This window comes from Arvicanthis niloticus, chromosome 4, assembly GCF_011762505.2.
Source record: "Arvicanthis niloticus isolate mArvNil1 chromosome 4, mArvNil1.pat.X, whole genome shotgun sequence".
Lineage (NCBI taxonomy): Eukaryota > Metazoa > Chordata > Mammalia > Rodentia > Muridae > Arvicanthis > Arvicanthis niloticus.
In genome coordinates this window covers 34,192,889-34,217,844 of record NC_047661.1, presented here as the reverse complement: position 1 = coordinate 34,217,844, position 24,956 = coordinate 34,192,889, and the positions used below count along the sequence as shown (strand labels likewise).

At 40.3% G+C, this 24,956-nt stretch overlaps 1 long non-coding RNA gene across 1 annotated transcript; it reads left to right on the top strand.

Annotated features, from left to right (window-relative positions):
- Window positions 1–8,075: 8,075 nt before the first annotated feature.
- LOC143441872 (uncharacterized) lies at window positions 8,076–24,209 on the top strand. Its single transcript, XR_013109614.1, has 4 exons — window positions 8,076–8,199; window positions 8,513–8,597; window positions 8,835–8,930; window positions 24,057–24,209. It is a non-coding gene; the product is annotated as an uncharacterized LOC143441872 (long non-coding RNA).
- The last annotated feature ends 747 nt before the right edge of the window (window positions 24,210–24,956 follow it).

Genomic DNA, 24,956 nt, shown 5'->3' with positions numbered 1-24,956 from the left:
GGAGGGACTTCTAGCATCATAGAAACTATTCTCACCTATGGTGGAAATAAAATAGAAATGACTCCTGAACTTTAGAGAAGACACCGATTCCCTGGATACTAGGGACATCTCACCTCAAACATTTTGACAGTGGATAGGTCCTTCCAGTTTAAATACACACACACACACACACACACACACACACACACACACACACACCGTGTATATGTGTGTGCTTGAGTGTGTTTATGTTCAGCATGTCAATGCAGGAGCCCATGGAGTCAGAAGAGCATGTTGGAGCCCACGGTACTGGAGGTACAGGTAGTTGTGAGCCACCATGTGTGTTCTGTGGGCTCTCTGAAAGAGCAGTGAACACTCTTAATCACCGAGCTTCCTAATGCCTCCATTTTTTTGTTTGATTTTTATGTTTGTATCTAAAATGTCAGTCTTTTCAATTCTAAGTATGAACATATGCAAGTAATATTATTTTTATAATCTGTTCTTACTAAGATCATAGTGCATGTGTCAATATTCTTTGATATTTTATTATTATTATTATTTATTCTCAGTCTGTATAATCCAATCAATGCTATGATCATTTTAGACATCACAATTTTTTCCCAGCATTGGCAAATCTATACCTTTATCTATGACATTTTGTGGCATTTTAATTATGTCACTCTGCTTAAAAGTATGTCATTCTCCTATATTTTTCGAGACAGGGCCTTATGTAACCCAGGCTGTCTTCAGACTCACTCTGTAGCTGAGGATAACCTTGATCTTCTGATTTTCCTGCCTCTACCTCCCTACTGCTGAGGTTGCAGGTGTATGCCAACATGTCCAGTTTAAATCATGCTGGAGATCAAACCCAAACCCAGGGCCTTATGTGTGGTACGGAGTCACTCTACCAACTGTCATCGTAAGCAGATAGCCTGCCTCATCCTTGCTGAAGTTGCTCAGAGGTTTTCATTCTGGCTCGTGAAATATTTCCGTTTTTCCAATATTTCCTCTGACTGCTCCAAACACCAGCCATTTGTTCTCTTCTCCTACCCTTGGTCCAACTGTCTAAATTATTTATAGGTGTGAATACAGGTAAACTCATTATCTTTTATGACATTCATCTTCCTATGACTTCTATTTTATTTTGAACGTCTCTTAATACCCACCGTCAGAAATCTGCATTTTAAACTTAATTGTCTATTAGTTTTGTATATACGTGTACATGAAAGTTATATATACCATACCTGCTAGGTAGTTTCAAAGCAGTGACTATTCAGCTTTTGACAGAATCTGAAGCAGCATATGCCATGACTCTTTATTGAGCATACGTTGAATTACTATCAAAGAAAAGATTAGACAATACACATAGTGGCCATTGAATGGAGGAATGGACTGAAGTGGCTTTCTAGTGTAAGGCACGGGAGGTACCTCTGTCCATACTTGTTTGTTCCCATCCTCTTGGCAGCAAAGCTGCCTGTACTGGGGATAATAGAGTCAGGTTGACTTTAAAAGGTCTTTTTCCTTGGTCCATGTTGATGAGCAGTATGCCATGGGTTATTAGCCCACCAAATATTTTGTGTTAAAAAGACATCTCACTTCACATAATTTACATTTTGCAGTGAGAGATTTAAGCTTTATTACATCTGAAAGGCCATGAAGCGCATCACCACTTCGACTTTCATATTTTACAATATATTCTAGAGGAAGAGAGATTTCAGTGAATTTGACTCATCAGCTCATTTATTAGGGGCTATGATGATGAGACCAGAAACCTGTCATCCCACGTGGCACTAATGAACTCCTTTTGTGAGCTTTCTCAGCAGTGAGGGTGATGTCTGAATTGAAATGGATAAGGTTTCTTTCCCTCTACAGGTTCCACTGCAGAGTCTGGAGATGCAAGATCTTGTCCTTGTAAGTGATTGACATGCCCTTTGAAGAAAAAGCACCATTCCTTTGATAGCCCCAGGATTCTTATTTCAGACTCATATACATCTCAATTTTAGTTTCTAGTTTTATTGGTTGTTTTAACGTCTTTCTTCTAGCGTAAACAGGGAAATAGAAACAGCAACTATAACTACAGTTTACATAGAGAAGTTTTCATTTCTAACGTTTTAGCCTTAAAAGATTCTATCACTGAAGTTCTTAGAAATGACTGTCTGCACAACACTAAACAATTAGCAATTACCAGCATAACATTAACATTATAAATCATATAATTGAGAGTCTGCCATGGAAGAAGACAATAATTATAGAAAAGGTTATTTAATTATAAATAAAATAAGTTCTATCAAGGAAATGTAGACTCTACTAGGAGAGGTGATAATGGGGAGAAATGGCAAATTTGGGAGAAAGAGAAGGGAGACACGGGGATCAGAGACAGAAGTATTCCTGAAGAGGTAACTTCCCAGCTCAATATTTGAAAGGCAGACTAATGGATGGAACTAGAAAATATCATCCTGAGTGAGGTAACTCAGACCCAAAAGGACATGCATGGTTATGTACTCACTAATAAGCGAATATTAGCTTAAAAAATGTACAGAACACACAGGATACAATCTGTAGAACTCAAGAAAGTTAACAAGCTGAAGGGCCCAAGTGAGGATGCCTCAATCCCACTTGGGAGGGAGAAGAAGCAATTACGGGATGCAGAGGGAAGGAGGGACATGGGTGGAAGATGGGACATGGAGGGGAAAAGGGAAACTTGATCAGGTATTGGGGGGATAGGAGTGTAGCCCTGAGGGCCAAGAGAATGAATGGAAACAGGCAACCTTGGGAGGTAGAAGGTAGGGGGACCCTCTAGAATGTACCAGAAACCTGGGAAGTAAGAGACACTCAGACTCAAAGGTAGGGCCCTCAGATGAAATACCCAACAGTGGGGTAAGGGAACTTGTAGAGTCCACCTCCAATAGAAAGACAGGGCATCATAGGACTATGGGTGGGGATGGATGATGGAATCTCCTAGCAGCTGAGAGTTTGCCTGAGAGCCCTCTGCCAGGCTGCTCAGGACTCCCGACTCCCAGTCATCAGCCCTGTGGCTCCCAGGAAACTAACTAGCCATGTGTACTCCAACCTGGACCTGAGGTCCCAGGAGGCCCATGAGATGGCTGAACAAGTCCCCAATGCTCATCTTCTGGCACCCGCTGCCTGCACTTTGTACCTCCCAGGTTTCTTTTGGAGGTGCAGTGTATGCATGAGGCACAGCAGCAGCAGAGGAACCTGGTGCATGAAATCTGCCTGGAGCTGAAGACCACTGCTGTTTGCATGCAAGTGCGTTGTACTCATGATGGCTTCTTGGCTGGATGATGCTCTCCCTCCTGAGAACCCAGTGGGACCTACAGGACATCCAGGATGCTACCCAGGAGGTAGCTCCCCGGGTGGCAGCAGAACTGAAAAGGAACTTGAGCCTAAAGTTGGGCCAGCAGCTCCTCAGGGCTGGGCAACTTTGGGGCTTCAAGGGCCCAAGCTCCACTTTGGAGTTAGAAAGCTGTGCAGGGCAGTGAAAGGCCAGGCAGACCCGGGGATGTAGAGGCAAACAGGCTCTTCACAAGTCAGAACCGGTCACTCTGCAGAGAGTGAGATCAAAGAGCCCCCAGCTGGCTTCTCAGCAAAACAAAAAGTAAAGGAGGGAGCCTTCTTTATGAGACACAGACTAACTGCAGAGGTGAGCTGGGTGTGGCCACGGAGCCTATCATCCCAGCTAATAGGGAGGCCCAGGTTAGACTCTTGACAGTTGAAAACCAGCCTAGGGTTACTTAGTGAAACCTTGACAAAAGAAAAAAAAGAAAAAAGAAAGAAAGAAAAAAAGAAAAAAAGAAAAAAAGAAAAATAAAAGAAAAAAGAGGCTTGTAATCTCAGCCTTCCAGAGGGAGAAAGAAAAATCGGGAGTTTAAGGCTAAGGCCAGCCTGGGCTACTTCCAGTGTCCAGCTTTTCAACACTGATGGGAAGTGCCACCTCAACACTCCTTGACCATTGGTGATTTATTTATATTCCCATAACTGATAATCTGAATCTGTTTTCACACTGGGAAAAAGTCTTTTCATTGTTTCAAGGCGGCGTCTCACATCTGGGATCTCAGTACTACTCATCTGAGGAAGGAAGATGGCTCTGATTCTGAGGCCAACCTGAACAGTCTTCTGGAGTACTTTGTAATGCCTGTCAGCATTTAATTTTGTCAGTTATGGTGCAAACCTGTAATTATCATCTGGGTGGTAGAGAGAGGAGGATCAGGAGTTCAAGGCCATCTTTGGCTACATAAGTTCGAGGCTACATGAAACCTTATCTCCAAGACAATATAAAAAGCCCAGAATTATTTTAAAAGGTTTTATTCTTATGCGTGTGAGTATTTGCATGCATGTTGTATGTATGCACCCGTGCATCATGGAAGCTAGGAAAGGATGTAAGAGCCCTGTGGCTTAAAAGGCAGTTGTAAGCCACCATGGAGATGCTGGGAACCACTGGTTCTGTGGAAGACTGCCTTAACTACTGACCCATTTCTCCAGAATTTAATTTAATTGCCTGTCCTGTGATGCAACAGCTGTAACTATCCAGTACCCTGGCTGTAAATAGTTACGGGCTGATGATTGTTCTTGTCTACAGTGTAAACATTAAGAAGAAAGCAGAGAATTGTATTCTCTGTGTGGCGCTAGTGGAAGAAGTGGTGTGGAGAAGACACAATGGGTTTATAAAATACACAGTGGTTTTGTTATTTGAAAAAAAAAAAAAAGAAAGAAAGAAAGATAGAAAGACAGGGCATCAAGTGGAGGGATGCCATCCCACAGTCAAAAACTAACCCAGAATTGTTCTTGTCTAAAACAGAGACAAAAGTGGAGAAGAGACTGAGGGAAAAGAGGTCCAGTGACCAGCCCAAATTGGGATCCAGCTCAAGGGGAGACTCCAAGGCCTGACACTAATACTGATGCTATGCTGCGCTTACATACAGGAACCTAGCCTGGCTGCCCTCTGAGAGGCCCAACAAGTAGCTGAAAGTGTGAGACACAGATACATATACCCAACCAATGGACAGAAGCTGGGCAGCTCTATGATTAAATTATGGAAAGGCTGGAAGAAGTTGTGGAGGAGGGTGAGCCCAAGACCAGCAGTCCCAACTAACCTGGACCCTCCAGATCTCTCAGACACTGAGCCACTAACTGGGGAGCTTACAGTAGCTGGTACGAGCCCCCCGACCATATGCAGCAGAGGACTGCTTGGTCTGGCCTCAGTGAGAGAAGAGGCACCTAGCTCTCTATAGACTTGAGGCCCCAAGCACTGGGGAGGCCTGGCAGGGTGAGGGTGGAGGATGGGGACATTCTCTTGGGGATGGGAGAGGAGGAATGGGATGAGGAACAGTCAGAGGGTAGAATGGGAAGGGGATAATGACTAGACTTTTTAAAAAAAGATTAAAAATAACCAAAAGAAGAAGAAATGGTAGGCAAGATAAGCTGGGGTTGAGTCTGGGCTGGGCTTTTGCTCAGTGAACAGCATGTGTGGGGGCAGCAGAATACTTAGCTCTTCGGAGAAATGAAACAAGGGTCAGTCATGAGCATAACAAGAGAAGAAGGAAGAGAAGATTGTGGAAGGGGGTAGAAAGCAAGCCTGAAAACCCTGGTCAGTAGAAATAAGGAATTAGAACTTTATTCTAAAAAAAATAGTGGTCGGAGCTGCTCTTGTGAGTTTGTCACATTTAACGATTGCTCTGCATGAAAGGAGGGTAAACTCTAGAAGTGTTAGCAATGGTTCCACAGGGATTGTAGTGTTTAAGGCAGGACTGTGATAGAAGAAAAAGAGATAAGAGACCCTGAGAGGTATTAAGGAGCCATAACATGGTAACCACCTCGAAACAGAAAGACCAGGGCTGTCCTTCAAGGTTCATGACATATACATGTAGGTAGATAATGCTGTCATTTTTGAAAGGGAATTGGGAGATGGGATTCAGAATTTTGAGTTTAGGTGTAGGAAGGTTGAGTTTGAGATGCCTGATGTGGGCATGGAGGGACAGCATTCTAACAGGCAGCTGAGGACATGGTCTTACAGGACTTAGAGATTGTGGTACTGGGGTTGTTTTGTTTCTTTCTCTACTGAGAAAGCAGATCAAAATCAGCACGTCTTTGAAAGTCCTAGAGAGAGGAACACAAACAAAAGCCAGGAAACCCACCATCTACAAAAAACAGCTTCAGAAGCATTGATGAATATGGAATTCAGCAAGGTCTTGTAAACACAAGCCAGGTTAAGATACATCCCATAGCCAAATGTCCTCGCTCCCTTTCAATATTTCAGCACTTTCCCCCAGGTTCCTTCTCAACACAGCCACTTTGTTCCTTTTATTTCTTTCCATAACCTTTATCTTCGCCCTTGCTGCTGTCCCCCACCTCTGCTTCCACAAAGGAGCCTTTATTTCTGTGTGTAAGTTCAGTCAGCTTATGCTTCCTGTCATTCAGAATGACACAGTGGAGCAAGATGAAGATCTCTTTTAGAAGCTACCTGTCCAGGAAGATGGGGTGAGAAAAGAGAGGGAGAAAATATAAATACTAGAGAAGCATTTTCCTGTAAGTAACCATGTTGGTGGCGTATTCGTGAGAACACAAGTTGTTAAGAGTGGACTTCAGAAATTTAAAACTGAAGGGAAGAAGGGAAAGGCATTACATAAGCTATGGTCTACTAATGAGAGAAAGTCAGGATACTTGGAAAACCCATGAACCAAGTATTAAAGGCCCAAGAAGCATCCAATGATTGATCTTTCAAATCCATTGAAGGCCTCTTTGCATATTTTAAAATGGGAATGTTTCAATTTTTTAAAAAATATCAACTTCTAATATCTTCTGCCAACGATAGATTGGCAACCGTCATCTTTGCAGGATTTTTTTGCAGTGACCACTTGTTTTGTCTAGACACACCAACCCAACTTTTTACTATTTCATTTTTTTTTACTTGTGCAGAGCAGAGGACGGTTGTCTGAGTAGATGAGCCTTGCTCAGTGTGTGGAGGGGTCCTGAGATGAGAAGAGGTAGTCAGATTTTAACGTGTTAAGCTCAGAGCTGGTCCCGAAACAATACTAAATTGCTCATCAGACGACTAGGTAAACTAGTCTTCAATAGATGGCAGACGTGTCCAGTTGGTTGGGAGATACACGCTTCTAAAGAGAAATAAACATTTTAAATGACAAGGCAAAGCAAATTTGATATAACTGTTTCAAACAGTTTAATGCTTCAGAGAAGGGGAAATGGGCAATTAAATATGATGGGAGTTAGAGCGAGAATTTATCACACTGCCTTTATATTTCTTTTTAAGTGACACATTCAGAACTTCCTTATGTGTCTATCCTGGTTCTCTAACCTTTTTTATAGGTGTTGCCTTCGGTTATCCAAGACGGAAACACTAATGGGCGGTTACATCCTTTATCTTGGTATGTCTTCACTAACACAATACATTTTCTTGCCTTCCTCATTTGTTTTCATACCTTAGCAATGAGTGTTAGCAGTTTCAACAGAGGAAAACTCAAATGAGCTGAAATGCTGACTGGGGCGGACACAGGAGTGGGCAGGAGGGACATGCCTAGTTTTTTATTAGTGTTTTTTTGTTTGTTTGTTTGTTTTTTTTTTTATATACATTATGACTTTTAGACTCAGCTGGAGAAGAAAACTGAAAACAATAGATTCTTCCCTTGAAACAGTAATTCTACCTGGGCATATTGCTCCACCTGTGGGATATTTGATAAGGCTTCCCCTAAGCTCACTGTGGGTCTGCTTGGAAGTCATGATCAGATTAGAAATTTGTGGGTTATTTGAGCAAGGCCAAGCAGGGCTATTTTTCTTATGTTCTCTTGGACTTCCTTAAAAATCTGCCCTAAGCATTCCTCACATGGGGTCACAGCAAGCAGGGAGCCATTCTTCTGGTTGGGAAAGGCAGTGTCGAAGAGCATAGCGTGAGGAACGGAAGAGAACTCATTGTAGGCTGCCCTTTTCACTGATGCTTTTAGCTCCTGCACAGAGAAAAGAGGCGGTGTAAATCAAACTTCTCTCGCCAATAAAATTATGACAGTTTGCCTCTTGCTGCACATCCTGCTTTATCACGATAAAGAAACAGGTAGCTTAGATGTGGAAGCGGCGCGTGACTCATCAGGCGTTTTGCAGTTGATCAACCCCACCAGAAGGATAGGCAGCACCATTGAGCTGTGGCTGTTTAAAGACTGTGAAATGTGGCCAAAGGCAACGAGGCAGCCGATGGTAAATCAGCTTTCATTTCCCCTCTGGGAGCACAAAATCAACCTTGTCGTTATCAGGAAGAGAAATGAAATCTCTAAATATTTCTCAATGTTTTGTCATCTTTTCCTGTCGAGGTGATTTAACATAAAATTTCCCCAAAGTAGGAAGTGCGGGTATTATTTCATTTCATCTCAAAGATAAACTTCATAGTTTTCTTCTATAAATTACATGAAAAGACTCCAGTTTGCAATTGGGAAGGTAGCTTAAGATCAATGGTGTTTTAAAGTAAAATATTATTAGTAAAAAAATGTGCTTTGTGTTTTGCCCCTGCCAGTACTTCGGCCGTCTCTGAAAACAATGATATCCTGGCATTTGTAGAAACATATCAGAAGGGCTAAGAGAAGTTGCTTATAAATGCTGTAAGTTAACTGGGTTTCGAAGGGGTTTGTTTACTGGCCTTTTGACTGTATATTTCTTGCATCGCCTGCATTTACCTATTTTCACGCTTTAAACCCCTCTCTGCTTTTTGTCATTTCTTCCATTCTCTTTAGTTGATAATAAGGCTCTGTGGGCAGTTGTAAAATTTCTATCACCTCTAAGATCTAAAATACAATTTCAAAGAAACAAAAGCCCTTTTATTCTTTCTTATTATTCAGGTATGAATGATGCATGATCACTACAGAGAACAGGGCAGCATCCACAACCGTATCAGATGAGCCGGTTGCTCGGATGGAGCCAGCGCTGAGATCCCAGTAGGTGTCTCTGTGGATTTGATACATGATCATATTTTATTTAACTTTGGATCATTCATTTCCCATGGCAGAGTATTAAAGAATGTGGTCTGGCAAATTTCTGTTCTTTGGTCTCAGGGGCCAAGGTGAGTACTCCGATGAGTTTATGTGAAAGTTCCGTTCAGCGTTTGATTACAGAAAGCATATCTATTTCTCTCCAATTCTTCTAATCACAGAAGAGGGCAGGCTGCCAACTCCAATAAAGAATGCTTGGGCTACATATCTGAAATATTTGTTGGTATTATTACTAATCACTTGAAAATGCCATATCTGTCTTTTAATATCTCACTGCATCCAGCATCATGGAAGGCAATAATCATCCCATTTGCTGAGCAGCTGTCTGCTGGGACTACATGGTAACCAGCAAAAGGTTCAGTTCCTATTTGGCGTGGGGCTTGTTTGGAATAGATAGTCCTTCAGTTGCTCACAACCCAGGACAATACCCCGATCAGGAACTCATTACATTGAGAACAGCATAGCAAAGTCTGAAGAAAACGAAACTGATTAATGTTTTGTTTCTGCCTATCTTTCTTTACATTGCATACAATGTATTTGGAAGCAGATATTGATGCCCACGTGGAAAGATGGAGTCCATGTTGACGAGGAATTTTGAGAATATCATAAAAAGTCTTTCCCCCTATAATTATATGCTAGAAAGTTGTATACTATTATCATGCCTGTACTATAGACTCAGAAACAATGGATGTTCTGCTCAATAACATCTACCATGTGCCAGACATTGTGCTAACTACTGGGCTAAAATACACTGAAGTTCAAACATAAAGTCTTGGCCCTCCTACAACTTATATCCTAGTAATAGAAATGGAGAATAATGAAGTTAACAAACCTCAATCAGCAAATGAAAGTTAAAAAAAAAAAAAAACAGAGAAGAGAGATAGGGAGCAATTTTATACAAAATTTGTTTTCAGTTCCAGATATCTCACCGCCCCTCCCCCCCCAAACAAAACTGTGATACTTTGATGATTTTTATCTAAAAATACTGCAGGAGATGAGTTCATAGGAAAGGATAATTTCTGAGGTTCATTATATTCTCTTTCAAATGAGCAATAAAAAGTGAAGAAATGCCTCAGAAAATGATCTGGAATCTTATCACATCTAAGACGTTTAAACTTCAGTTTTCAAACAAACACAAGCACTGTTATTTGGCCCCTGTTGAAAGACAAGAGCTGGATTTTGTCAGCCTTGGACTCCTGTTTACTTCTTCCACTGTGTCAACAACCTCATGCAGGACTCAAAACACCCTGGACCAGTGGATGCTGGAGATGTATTTATTTTGTCAAAATGTCAGCATGAATTATTTTCATCTTGTGATTGTGGATTTCGACCTTTGAACTCTGTCCTAGTTTTTCCCTATGAACAACCATTCCTCATTTTTTTTCTACTGTATTAGGCAGACTTGTAAGAAGTTTTCTTCTAGAGAATTGGTGTCTTGTGATGTGTGGATATTGAAGCACAAAACCAATTATACTTTATCTATATTGTATAGTGTAATTTTTATATACCATGTTGTATAGTATAAGAGAAAAAGAATTCTATAAATATTAGTGTATTGTCAGCATGATGGGTCAATAGGTAAAAGTGCTTGTCATCAAGGCTGAGGATCTAAAGTTGGTCCCCAGAGCTCACATAGTGGAAGGAGAGAACTGACTTCTTCCTCTGATCTGCGCGCGCGCGCGCACACACACACACACACACACACACACACACACACACACACACCATGCCAACCTCACCTCCCACACAAGGCAAATGAGTAAAAGCAAGAAATAACAAAAATTGAAAAGAAATACTAAAGTGAAGAAAGACTCGTATGAAAGCAGAAGATGGTTCTGTCTGAAGTAATTTATTTTTTAGTAGATCAATCACAGTTCAACCAGAGAAACAAGATCAGTGAGGTGCTGCATGTTTGATAGATAGATGACAAATAGAGGGACAATAGATAAATATATGATAGACGCTAGACAGGCAGATGTTACATGGATGAAAAGTATTAAAGTAGATAGGTGGTTAGGTGAGTGGATCAATGAGAGGGGATGAAAAGGGAGAATGAGTAGGAAAGAAGAAGAGATAGAAGAAGAAAAATCACAAAGGCTTGACATTGTGAGACCTGGTTGAACGAGTCCATGGGGAGTGACATGAGAGAGACTCAGCAGCCAGATTGAGCATATTCATGTAAGTGGAAGCTATCTACAGGGAGAATTTCCTCTTGTTGCCTGAAACTCAGCTTTGCTCTTAAATTTTTCCTGCCACTCAGATCATGTCCACCCAGATTTTGAGAGATGAACTACCTAACCTGTCTGGCGAGGGGCTTCCATTAGTCTACAGAACTTCTTGAAAACAATACCTGGGATTGTTGTTTCACTGAGTAACTTAGGACTTCAGTCCAGTTTGGCCTACATTGACACACTGAGAACAAAGCAGAATCGGAAAATTCACCTGGTGGATTTTGAGACTCCTTATTTGAACACATACAGCAAACCCTTGAAATACATCACTTCCCTCTTAAAGCTTTGAGCTTAAAACATACCTTTTGTGTTTCAATGCGTTGTGTGCTTGTGTGTTTTCAGCTGCTCACATGTCACAAACTAAGAAATTCATTCTCAAATGTCATGGCAAATCAATGCACTCAAGGTCTTGCCTTCCAAACTAATTTTACATTAAAAGCCAAGCAAAATGAGAAGGATTACCTTCTAGTTATATGCAACATTTAGGCCCACAGAGAGAGCTGCTTTCCTTTCTCTTATAAACAAATTCATTAAGAACTTTACTGTAGGCCACAGAAGAAGAATGGCCCTGAAAAACTAAAAATGCAAAATAAAACAAAAGAAAAAAAATAAATTCCAGTATGCATGCCAACTGGCTGGGGCTATAAACCAGACTGGGAGTGAAGACAGACAGACACAAGTGATGTAAAGCTGGGATCCAGTGGACTTGGATAGAGATGCACCAACATTAGTCCAGACACTCAGCTCACTTACTATGTTCTGCAAAGGAGGCAGCAGTTTAGATAATCCTGACAGGTATCTCTGGAGCAGGGCAGACTCAGAAAAGCATTCATCCTGGGTGAGGAACTTTGGTTGGTACTTTCTGCATATACTGTTTTCAAGTAATGGTCAACTGTCCATTAACATCTGTATTCAGGGGGGAAGCTCTTGCCATTTCCCTGGGCCTGGCCCAGGGAAAGCCTTGTAATTCCCTTGAGTCTCATGCATTGTCATCTTTGACATAGCCATGCTATTGGCAATAATACACATCCACTTGACATTTCATCTGCTTTGCACACCAGTTTGTCCATTATTTTTACAAGTGGGGTGTGTGTGTGTGTGTGTGTGTGTGTGTGTGTGTGTAGATAACCACTGTATGCAGTCCTGGAAGATATGATCTGTCAAAACTAGTCCATAGAGTTCTTTGGGTATCATTGGGTCAGGACTTGCCATGTGATCCAGCCTTAGCCAGGGCAACGTTAATCATCCTATAAAATAGAAGCTTGGTAGAAAAAGTCACTTTTACGTCAGCCCAGCTTCTTGCTTGGGAAGCCTAAGCTTATTCTGTAGGTTGGAAGCTGCTGTGCAGCCCACGTGAGATGGGAACAAAGCGCTGTAAACACGGTGTGGATTGTGGAGAGTCCTGATGATGCCCTTTAGCCTCTGAGCTAACACCCCGCCCATACTTAATGTGCAGACTTCGAGAGTATGAGCCATAATGTAGTGGCAGAGACTGAAGAAGTGCTCAAACAAAACTAACCAAAAAGGAAAATAAAAGCCCAGAAAGGTCAAAAAACCGATAAAAAGGATGTCAAGGGGACACAAGACCCCAATAAAAGACCTGTGAATGACCAATATTTGAACAACAAAGTAGCAGAATAAACCATGCTTCCAGTAGATTGTGCAGCAACTGTTCCGTAATTACCTACAAAGTAAAAGAAAAGGAGTAGGGGAAAAAGCTGGGAAGAATGCAAATGCCCATTGAGGGAGTTTAACTACTCACTGCCCTTAAAGTCAAGCCCAGATCTGAGCTATCCTCTAATGATTGATTTGCTCTTTTTTTAAAAGAAAAACCACCACTTTAAAATAATGTAAAAATATGTTGTGATGGAAAATAGAAAGTAAGGAAAATAGTAAACACTCACAAATAAAAATTATGAATTATTTATTTGCTAATAATCAACACATCACTAGTAAAATCAGATTTTATTTGAATCATAGTAAGATATTCTAAAAAGCCAGTGAGTCCTAACAAATGGTCCTAGAGTCTGCTGTAGATCAAGAGCGCCAGCATCTCTGAGTCAGAGCCCACAGCTTTCCACTGCTTCTTCCTGCTTCTCCCACCTTACCTCTAAGTATCAAGCATAAATAGCTCATTTTGAACTTTAGCCTTTGCCTTTTGACCTTAATCTGGATAATGAATATTCTCCTGCCTCCATATCACCCTCCCCAGTCTCTCCCATCACTCTTCCCTCAGCTGTAATGCAGCCATGTTAACCGCTTTGATTTGATACTGGTATTTATGAAGTGTAAGTGTGATGCATGGCTAAGTCACCTAGGTCACTAGAACCACCACATTCGCCTTCTTGTACTCCTTGCTTGGTGCTGGCTATGACAACTGCCTCCTCTGTTTACTTGCTCTTGTGGTTAGGCACTTTGTCCTCCTCCAACTCAGAACAGGTGCTGCCTGAGCCTACTCAGAAGAACTCACTGTTACATATACGTCATATTATCTTTGAAATGCCAACTTCTTTTTGTTTGAATTGACTCTATTTCTTATTTCATTTTTTCTTTATTACTTATCTGACTTTCTTGAAATATGATGTTCTTTCAATAACCTACTATGCCATCTAGAACATATTTTAAAAGATTAATATCTATATACTATTGCTTAAATTAATATATAATATGCAAGTGAGGTTGGGGCTTATTTTTGATTAGAATTTTGAAGAGTAGTTAAGTATCTTTTTGCTCTCAGTGATGCGGCTGTTTGAAGTGTTTGTGGTTAGCACATTTGTTCTATCTGGGAGATTATAGGATTTTAATAATTCTGTGTTAGTCTTAATGTGTGATGTAGCAAGTTCTTTATCATTTTTTATGTATTTGGGGGTTTTTCTTTTTGCTTTATTTTCTGGCAGTTGTTTTGCCAATTTTAATTTCTTATATTTTTATTCAATACAAACATTTCATACCCTTAATCTGATTATATTATTTTCTGAAGATTTTTAAAGGTAATATTATTTCTAATTAAAGGTAAGATCACAGATAAATCATGGATATAAACTTTTATTTTTTTCTGTGGCTATTAATTAAAGCTCTAGGCATGCTCTTACCCAGAGTCCATTTTCGCACTGGTTTTCTTTATATTTTTGTGTCCTCAGATGTCTAATATTTTTTGACATTCTTTCAGTCCAATTTAAACTTCTGTACACTCGGGGGAGGTACTCTGGAAAGTAAACAGATGGACTGTCTACAGTCTTCCTCGGAATCTCCAAAAGTATCAAATGTAGAAATCTTTGGTTTTTGAACAGCTCAGAGGAAAACCCCCATGTCTTTGACATTCGAATAGAAATGCTGCTATAGGTTCAAATCTTGAATGTCCTCAAAGCTCCATTCTTGATCCCCAACCTTGGTCACCATTCTTGGTCCCTGACCTTGGTCCCCACTCTATAGCGCCACCAGAAAGTGATCGAACATTTGAGAGTTGAGGCCTTCAGGAAATCAGGCTGTTGACTGAGAACATGCCTTTGAAGGGCATATTAAAAGTCGAGGACCCTGTCTTCTGTCTCTTGCTTCCTATCTGTTCATCCTGTCTTTCTGGCATGCTGCGCTGTGATACTACAGACTCAGGGCAACAGTCACAAGAGACCACAGAATGGGATTTTGACATTACCCAGAAGAAATGGTACATACCTTGTAATGGGAGACATTTAAAAATGCCCGGTGTCGGCCGGCTATCTAACCAGTTGGATGGCTCTGCTTAGCTTCCACCATGTTCTGCACTAGAAGCGGACAAAAGCCAAGCGGGCCACAGCTAGAAGCTGCAAGAGGCCACAGGTGCCACAACTAGACCCACAAGATGCCAGCGTGGTAGCTGGCTTTTCCAATCCACCATGCTGTCTCCATAAGCTCGGTTGAGCCCCTGACAATACCCAACATCCTCGCGGTACTCGGTAGAATGAAGACTCCTAATGCTTAAAGATTATCCAATGGATTTATATATTTGGAAATGCTCAATTAACAAGATGCCCACACAATTAGAATTGTTACCGAATATCTAACCTTTTGATAAAAACTGCTACCCAGGACTGTGTTCGATCCATCCATCTTCCTCTGTCATCGTCCACCTCTCTCCTCCCTTTCCTCTCCTTTTCTCCTCTCAACTCCTCACTCTGCCTGCCTTTCATACTGCCCAATCACAGAGCTTTATTGCAAATGTAGCGTGGAAAATATCCCGCTACAATATCTGTAGTTCTTCCCTTGGGAAATGTAGACAGGAGTCAGCATAAGATTCTGTCTCAATAAACACAAACCCAGAGCAAGTCTGAAAACCAAGGGTTAGGTGCTGGGGAGATGGCTTAGAATTTGACAGGCCTGCCATACAAGAATGAGGACCTAGGCACATCTATAGCCAAGTGCTGGGGAGCGGGAGTGGAGAGATAGGCAAGAGAGAGAGTTCCTGATGTTAACTGGCCAGCCATCCTAGCTGAATCAATAGGTTTAGTGAGAGACTTTCAACAATACCAACAACAAACAAGCTAACAATAGGAATGGTTGCAGGGGACGCTGTGCATAGAACTCTGATTTTTACATGAATGTAACTACTTCAAAACACACATCTGCAGGCACTCACCTATAGTAACATGTGCCTTTCCTCTCTCAGAATAAAATCAAGCAAAAACATAAAAGCAAAGGCAACAATAAAATCTTTCCCTTTCTGATCGTGATTATCTTGGACACTTTATCACAAAAGTACAAAGCTCACTAATTCAAGTGCATGCCCATTGCACCTATCTGTGGGCCTATCGGGGAACTAGGGTCTATTCCTTCTATCTCAGACTTCAGGATGGGTGCCATGTGTGTGCCTTGGTGTGAGACCTCACAGAGACTAGAACTCACTTTTTCAGAGAGCAGGCCCCTTCTTGTTGAGGTGGAGAATGACAAAGGGAGATACTAATGTTAGAAAAGGCTCATAACATAGATCCAGGATGTCTTTTATAAACTCTGAGGGCTAGATATATTTGAGAATTGGACTTAATTTTTAGATTTTAAAAAGTAATAAAGTATGTAATTGATATATCACCTAATGAGACTTGTAGTACTTTCCATAATTAAATACATTGATTTTTTTCTGCTCTGGAACATGAAGAGTCTTACTAAAAGAGGACTAATAACGATTAAAATTAGCCTTATATACTTTAGATCATATTTTGATAACAAACAAATTTGGAGAAAGTAAAATTTTGTCACCCCCAAAAAATCTCTAAAACAATTTTACTTGTTGGAAATTTTGCATTTGGAGGTATTAGAAAGGGGGTGGGTGAAGGGTTGTGGGAAGGTTGACTGGGAGGGAGGTGACTGGGAGGGAGCAGTCAGTGGGATGGAAAGTGGATATATTAAAAAATGATATTACAAAAAGAAAAATATTATTAAATTTTGATGGCTCACTTGGGTCTTTGAAAATAATGATACCTCTATTTCCTAGATTTTCTTAAATGTTTTAGTATGAATGAATGTACAGATTTTAAATAACTACTTTGTGTGTGTGTTCGTATGAGAGAGAGAGAGAGAGAGAGAGAGAGAGAGAGAGAGAGAGAGAGAGAGAGAGAGAGAAGAGAGAGGCCAAAGGCATTTGATTCTCTGGAGCTTGAGTCATAAGCAACTGTGAGCTTCCTGATGAGCATGTTGGGAACTGAACCCCTGTCTTCTGTAAGAGCAGCAAACACTCCTATCAATTGAGCCATCTTTCCAGCCCTATCTGTCTTCGTCGTCTTGGCTTCAGCTTCTCGTTTCATAAGCTCTGGGTTGTGGTTTTTCGTTGTGTTAAGTCCATCAGCTTGCCCTTTGTCAGAATTTAATTCATGTATTTCTTTCTCCTGCACCTTCTTCCATAATGTGTGGTTTGTTTTGGTCCTTAGCTGTCTTATTAGCGGAGTTTTAAGAATAAGCAAAGATTATTGGATGTGTACATTCTGAATTATTTTTGTCATGAAAGAAAACAGTTTTATTAGCTGAACATATTTTTTGGTGGAAAAGTATTTCTAGGTTGTGATGGACCAGACTACCTCCATTTTAAGATTAAAAACCATCTTGTGGCAGAGTCAAAATAAGTTAATTCCTGTTTTCTGTAAAATTTGCGTTTGATCAGGTCTTGACTCATTTTCTGGAACTTGACATGTTCCACACCCTATACCCTGACCTCCCCCCTAATAAGATAGTCTACCAAATAATTTTGAAATCTTTTTTAAAAATTAATTATTTTATTTTATATTTTTTTAAATTTCAAATGATATCTCCCTTCACCAATCCCCAATCCCATCCCACCTCTCTTTCTTCCCCTTTGCCTCTATGAGGGTGCTCATTCATCCACTCACCCACCCCACCCCTTGTATTTGGGGCATAGATGTTCAGAATTGAGAGTTCATCTTGGTGGATTTTTCCTTTGATGAGTTTGTGGTGTCCTTCCACGTCTTTTTTTTTTTTTTTAAATCTCTCATTACTTTATTACAGTGCCCATTTTTTATTGGATATTTTATTTACATTTCAGATTCCATCCACTTTCCCCATTTCCCCTCCATAGAAAACCCCTATCCCATGCCCCCTTTTCTTTTTGCTTTTATACAATTTTTTAAAATGTTAATCAAAGGCTTTATAAGTTTGGTAATGCTCAATCAGAAGTGTAACCCAATACCCAACCTAGATATATCAACTATCTTTGACTGGTGGAGACACGTGAACATCTACCTCCATGTACCCCCCTTTCTCTCTCTTTCTCTTTCTCATCACCTAGCTTCTCCTCTCCTTCTTCTTCTCCTCTCCTTGTTCCTTCTCTTCCTCTTAGTACTCCTCCCACCTTAGCTCCTCCTACATATCACCCTTCCTGTTAAAATAAAACTTTTCTCTCAAAATACAATTAGAGCATAATTATGCCTATTTGTACTAGTGAGGTACAAGATGTCCTAATACCCAGTCCATCGTTTTGTTGACTAACCAGAACCTCTGTCATCTCTCCTAACTAAAACACTTAGTTCTGAACCTGGCTTTGTTTCTTGGCTTTAGAATGAATGTCAGCTGAAAACCATCCACTCAGATTTTTTCTCTCAAAGTAAATAGCCAGGATTGGCTGTGAGACTATAAGTTTTCAACCCTGTCAGAAATCCAGAATGACTGAGTTAACTGAAATTATGGGAAGCACAAAGCATAGCTTCTAAAACTTAGCCAATTTATAGAGACCGCTGAACACCTGGACAGTCCCTATACTACAGAACGTTGGAGCATCAAATCTTCAGCCTTCTGGCCCAGGATCTTCTGACAGACCTTAGTGATGCAGAATTATTAAGGGTTGATTACTCTGTCTAGGCAGATATAATCAGTTGACTATTCTGCAAGTGTGTCCTTTTCTGGACAGTAATTTGTCTGTAGATGGAAAGAGGCAATTCTTGCCTAGTGGTTGTCTCCCCACAACTGGAGTAACCCCAAAGATGCTCAATTTCTTCTTAGAATCCAAGACAGGAAGCTGTCAGGAGCAGACAGGACTCTAATCAAAATGAACATTAATATAGAAATGTTTATAACATCAATTCTGTGGACTTCTGACGTTTTGAAAACCAACTATCCATGTAAGGTAACCTGGACTGTTGTCTGTTAACTCCTCTGAGCTATTTCTAAATAAAATATAGAAAACATCCTAACAATAAACCCAGAGCCATGAATTTGCTATAGTCCCTTAACTCACAGGCTAACCATCTCAAATCAGTTAAAAAAGTTAAAGAAGGACTGGGTCTAAGCCTTGTATTCCTAAATGTGTTATACAGGCACAATGCCCATGAGAGTATCAATATTCATCTCACTTTTATATCAATAAGAAGCTCGTACCAATGAAAACCCTAAATTTGAAATTAAAGTAAATTTTGTATCATTTAGGAAATTATAACTTCATCTTGATAATAATTATACAGATTTCTACCCATAGGTTATGGCTGTGCAATAAATCCTAACTAATCCTCCCTGTTCCAACAAAGACCACTTTTCCCTAGAAAGACCTTCCATGTCTTTTTTGATAAGTTTGGGCTGAAAGTCTGTTTTATTGAATATTAGAATGGCTACTTCAGCTTGTTTCTTGGGACAATTTGCTTGGAAATGTTTTTTCAGCCTTTTTTTGAGGTAATGTCTGTCTTTGTCAGTGAGGTATGTTTTGTGTATGCTGCAACATGCTGGGTTCTATGTACATATCCAGTCTGTTAACCTATATCTTTTTATTGGGGAATTGAGTCCATTGATTATGAGAGATATTAAGGACCAATGATTGTTGCTTTCTGTCATTTTTGTTGTTAGAGGTGGAATTATGTTTGTGTGATCTTTTTTTCTTTTGGGTTTGTTGTGAGAAGATTAATTTCTTGCTTTTTCTTGGGTGTAGTTTCCCTCCTTGTGTTGGAGTTTTCTGTCTATTATTCTTTGTAGGTCTGGATTAGTGGAAAGATATTGTTTAAATTTGGTTTTGCCATGGAATATCTTGGTTTCTCCATTTATGGTAATTGAGAGTTTTGCTGGGTTTAGTAGTCTGGACTGGCATTTGTGTTCTCTTAGAGTCTGTATGACATCAGCCCAAGATCTTCTGGCTTTTAGAATCTCTGTTGAGAAGTCTGATGTAATTTTGATAGGTCTACCTTTATTTGTTACTTGACCTTTTTCTCTTATTGCTTTTAAAATTCATCCTTTGTTTTGTGTATTTAGTGTTTGCTTTGATTATTATGTGATGGGAGGAATTTCCAATCTGTTTGGTGCTCTGTGGGCTCCTTGTGTAGCAGGATATATCTCTCCCCCCTTCCCCCCCCCATTTACAATAAACTTGGTAATTTGGGAGGACCTAATGTGGGAGGAGTAAGGAGAGGAAGAAGAGAAGGAAGATGAAGAGCTAGGAAAAAAGGGGGCGAGGTGTAGGAGCCATGGAGAACCACGGGTCTAGGATGGTCCAGGGTAACGATTTATATCTTAAGGTTAGATATTGGGAAACAACTCTAATTGTGTGGGCAAATTGTTAATTGAGCATTTTTAAATATATAAAGCCTTTGGATAATAATTAATCGTTAGAGTCTCATTTCTACCAGGGACGAGGGCTGGTGCTTCTACCACTGCTGCTCTTGGCCTCAGGCCTTGTCTAGTGGGGAACATGGCAGCCCCTTAAGAACAAGCCAGATTGGGCCATGCCATTTAAAATATTAATCTCAACATTTTGTATGTTTATGAGTATCTCTTTCTCTAGGTTAGGGAAGTCTTTTTCTATAATTTTTTGAAGAAGTTTACAAGCCCTTTGAGTTGGGAATCTTTGCTCTCTTCTATACCTATCAATCTTAAGTTTGGTCTTTTCATTGTGTCCTGGATTTCTTGAATGTTTTGAGTTAGGAGCTTTTTGCTTTTTGTATCTTATATGCCTGAGATTCTCTCTTCTATCTCTTGTATTCTCTTGGTGATGCTTGCATCTGTGATTCCTGTTCTCTTTCTTAGGTTTTTCATCTCCAGGCTTGTCTCCCTTTGTGTTTTCTTTAATGTTTCTATTTCCACTTTTAGATCCTGGACAATCTTGTTCAATTCCTTCACCTGTTTGATTGTGTTTTTCTGTATTTCTTCAAGAAATTTATGTGTTTCCTCTTTAAGGGCTTCTACCTGTTTACCTGTGTTCTCCTGTATTTCTTTAAGAGAGTTATTTATGTCCTTTTAAAAGTCCTTTATCATCTTCATGAGATGGGATTTTAGATGTGAATCTTGCTTTTCAGGTGTGTTGGGGTATCCAGGGCTTGTTGTGGTGGGAGTATTGGGTTCTGATGTTGTCAAGTAGCATTGGTTTCTGTTGCTTATGTTGTTGTGCTTGCCTCTTGCTGTCTGGTTATCTCTGGTGCTAAATGGCCTTGCTGTCTCTGACTGGAGCCTGTCCCTCCTGTGAGTCTGTGAACCTGTGAGCCTGTGATCCTAGTTGTATCAGAACTCATGGAGGTCAAGCTGCCTCTGGATATAGGTGGAGTGGGTAGAGAGGCAGAGGCCAGGGTCAGCTCCCTGGGTGCAGGTCACATTTTGACATTTTACAACTTGACATCTCTTGACAAAGTTCAGTACAGCCCTGGGACCTAGATAAAAATGGTAAGCTGAGTTCTGTGATCAAGTCTCAGTTAATTAAAAAAAAATGAGTTTTTGGGCAAGTGGCAAAGGATAATCCTTTTTTAAGATTTTACCCTGAAGCCTTTCGGCAGTGCCTTCTCTATTTCAGACACACTCATAAGCTTGCCAGTGCTAAAAGCTATGGTGGGCTTATGTTTCTTTTACTACTTCTCTACTCTCTACTTTCAGATACTTCCACATCTTGACCTATGACTAGTGTTTTACAGAGTAAAGGAACTGGTAGTGCCTTATGTGACAAATGTAATCAGCCAAGGATCTATTATTGTCCCTTGGATGTTCTAAGTGAGGAAATTAGGAGTTATTGATGGATGGAAAATGTGGTTGAAAAATATCAGATGAACATCAGTGGATGCTAGCTGCTGCTGGAAGCTGGAAAGCACTGGAAGCATAGAAGACACATGCTCTCCTGAGACTCACAGAGGGAACACAGCTCTGCCTATACCTTGGCTTGATATGAAGCAATCTTGTTTGTGTCAATTGTTATGGCAGCCTTAGGAAACCAACTCTATTGCCACATAATGTTGTGTTTTTCTGGTCACAAGAGAACCAAAAGAGAACCAGCTATTGTTCTGTGATTGCAAATCACTTTAACTTTGAAAAAGTTGGCTCTATTCTGTTAGTCTCAGTTTTAATACTTGGAAGTGAGAGATGGTTATCAATGCTTTAAAGTGTTTCTAAAAGTCAATCATATTTTGCATAATCTCAACAAGGCAATGAGGAAACTGGCCTCTTTCTATTATCCATGCTGATGTCGATATGTAAATTCATCCCAGTTAGCCCAATAATGTTTATTGGTATCTCGACGCATGCTTGTTTTTTCTTAGTTTTCTTTTCTTTGCTTTGGAATAGTTATTTACAAGGGCTCATATATGAAAGCTGTAATACAGTTTTATAGAGACCACTTGCTTGACATACTTGGAATAACTAGTCTAGGCCCAGTTTAATATGAAATTTTGGATAAGCCATTCTATTTTGCAGATATTTATATTAATCATAAAAAGAGGCCATGTGAAAATCAAATTAACAAGTTTTCTAATCTCTATTTTTGTTGCCTAGATAGCTGTCTATCTTTTCTATAGGGTTTTGCCTAATTTAAAATTTAATGGTTGGCTGATTCAATCACAGGATTTTAAAATGTTCATTCAAAACACATTTAACTTCACTGCCTAGTACAGAGACCTTTCTTCTTGCAAATAATTGAGGCTTCCTTTTATGTGTCCAAGGATTTTCTTATCCTTCATTTTTTGAAATATTTTTTGAATGAAAATATTTCCTTTTCCAACAAGACCACAGATTCTACTCACTGTGTTTTCCCCCATTTTTTTCTTCTTACCTTCTACTCAGATGCCAAGTTAGGCACAGCTGAGGCTTAGGGAGCATGTGCTTCTTCTCTTTGCTCTTCCAAACATGTCACTTTAAAAAGATATTTGTGAGGTAGATGCATTAGTGTGGTCTCCCTTTAGCAATCAAACAGTGGAGGCAATGAGAGGTTACATGATTTTTGTAGAAGCCACATGAACATTGAATGTTGCCCTAGGACTCCTAGGCCAGCAGTTTCTCCAAAGCCCTGACCCACAGTGCCTGGCACTATTGAAAACTCCAGAGACCTCAAGCATATTGATTGCTGCACTTACAGGATTCTTCAGTGAGATGTGAAAATCTTGGTGGAAATTTTCTGCATAAGAGTTTGTTTGCAGCTATCTTTGGTCATTGAGTAGCTGTGTTATATAGATACATGTTTTAACATAGAAAGCATGATGAACCCATGAGCTCTGCCTCATTGTCTGACATGGGAATTTACACAAGCCAAGCACCAACCTTGATGAGAACAAGCACACATCAATGGCATGCTTCATCTGGACTCTGCAGTTCTCCCTGTCTTTGGCTGTAGGCATCTTGTCTGAATAAGACACAAGGTAGAGTCACATCAAGAAGAAGCTTGTTTATTTGTTTTAATCTTTTCATGTGTGTGTGTCTCATATGTGCTTGTGTGTATTCCATCCTTTGTACACAGACATATTGAGGCCAGATGTCAACATCAGATGTCTCCTTTTGCTCTCCACCTTTTCCTCATACAGGGACTCTCACTCTACTGACTCCCGCTGATCAGTTAGAGTCTCTAGTGGGTGAGCTCCAAAGTGCCTCCTGTCTCCCTCCACCCCTCTACCAGGATGACAAATGTGTTTGGTCATGCCCAGCATTTAAAAAGTTAGTGGTAGGAATCTAAACTGCAGTCCTTGTTGTTAAATGCCAGACGGTTTGCTGATTGAGCCATATCCTCAGCCCCTATCTTTCCGGTTCTGACTGAAAGCATAGGAAGTATGTTTGTCATGATGGAGTATTGGCTACCAGACCTTGAGCAGCTAGACAGTCGGCTGGGGGCCAGGAAAGACTTACACAGAGAAATTTTCCTGCTGATGTTAGAAAGTTTGTGAGCCGGCATTTTTTCAAGCCTCTGATCAAGGGTGTTTCAATGTAGACACCCCAAGCCACTGTAGCGTGTTGCTGAGTGAGCCTGGAGATGCATCGTTCAGCTTCTCATCCTCATCCCATTGACTTCCCCAGCCCGGTATAGTTGGTCGGGATGGACAGAAATTACAAACTGCCTCTGTGTGAGGAACTGCAGAGGTTAGGGATGTGAAGGGTATAAACCAAGTTCTCACGTCTCACCGGTTCTTTTGCTTTACAGAATCAGAAAGAAAATCTGAAGGAGTCTGAGAATCACATGACACACTTGGTACTTCTTCCTTGTTTCCGGAGCTACCCACTGGAACAGAAGCAATGTGTGGTGGTGATGGTGGTGGGGCAATCTGGGCGCCACTGTGTTTGCACAGAATTTAATATTAAAGGTACTTTCCTTGGGTTGGTCAGAATTTATTTTCATTGTTAATTCAGCCTTTATTTCCAGTACATCCCCAAATCTCCGTTTACCAGTCAGCCACTTGATATTTGTTGAATAATCATAATAAACTCTTGAATGAGATTCATAATGATTTCTCGTGTTTCACTTTGCTCACAAATGGCTGTAATTGTCCTAGGCTATTTGGGACTTTCATGTGCTTAAAAACCTCTAAAGTCCAAATAGGTCTGTTTATGACACTTACTCTCATCTATCTAATGACGCACACTGTGTCCATGTACGATCATTATCTTAAATATTTATTTCATGCTTCTTCTTTCAATTCACTAGATTTAGAAATCGCTCTTGCTAGGAAAGGTAAGATATCTCTGGGACAGGTTTGAAAAGACAAATTAATAAGTTCTTCTTTGACATTCACTGTCTGCCAAGTGCTTCATGAGCCTTTATGTTTTCTGAAATATGTTAATCAATCATTTACTCACCCCACATCAAATAAACAACCACAGACCAAAGAAATGATTTGGTGTTGATTTGGTGGACCAGTGAGTCTAATTAGGGTCACTCACACAGCAAGGAGATGTGGAGTTATTGACAGGGGCATGGTAAATTTACCAGTGGCTATGATACCCAGAAGCAGTTTCCCTCTCCCAGCAGCCTATTAACTAGATATCTTCGAGGAAGAGGCTCAGTATGAGACCCTGTCCCTCTCTGTGACAGACACATTAGTGG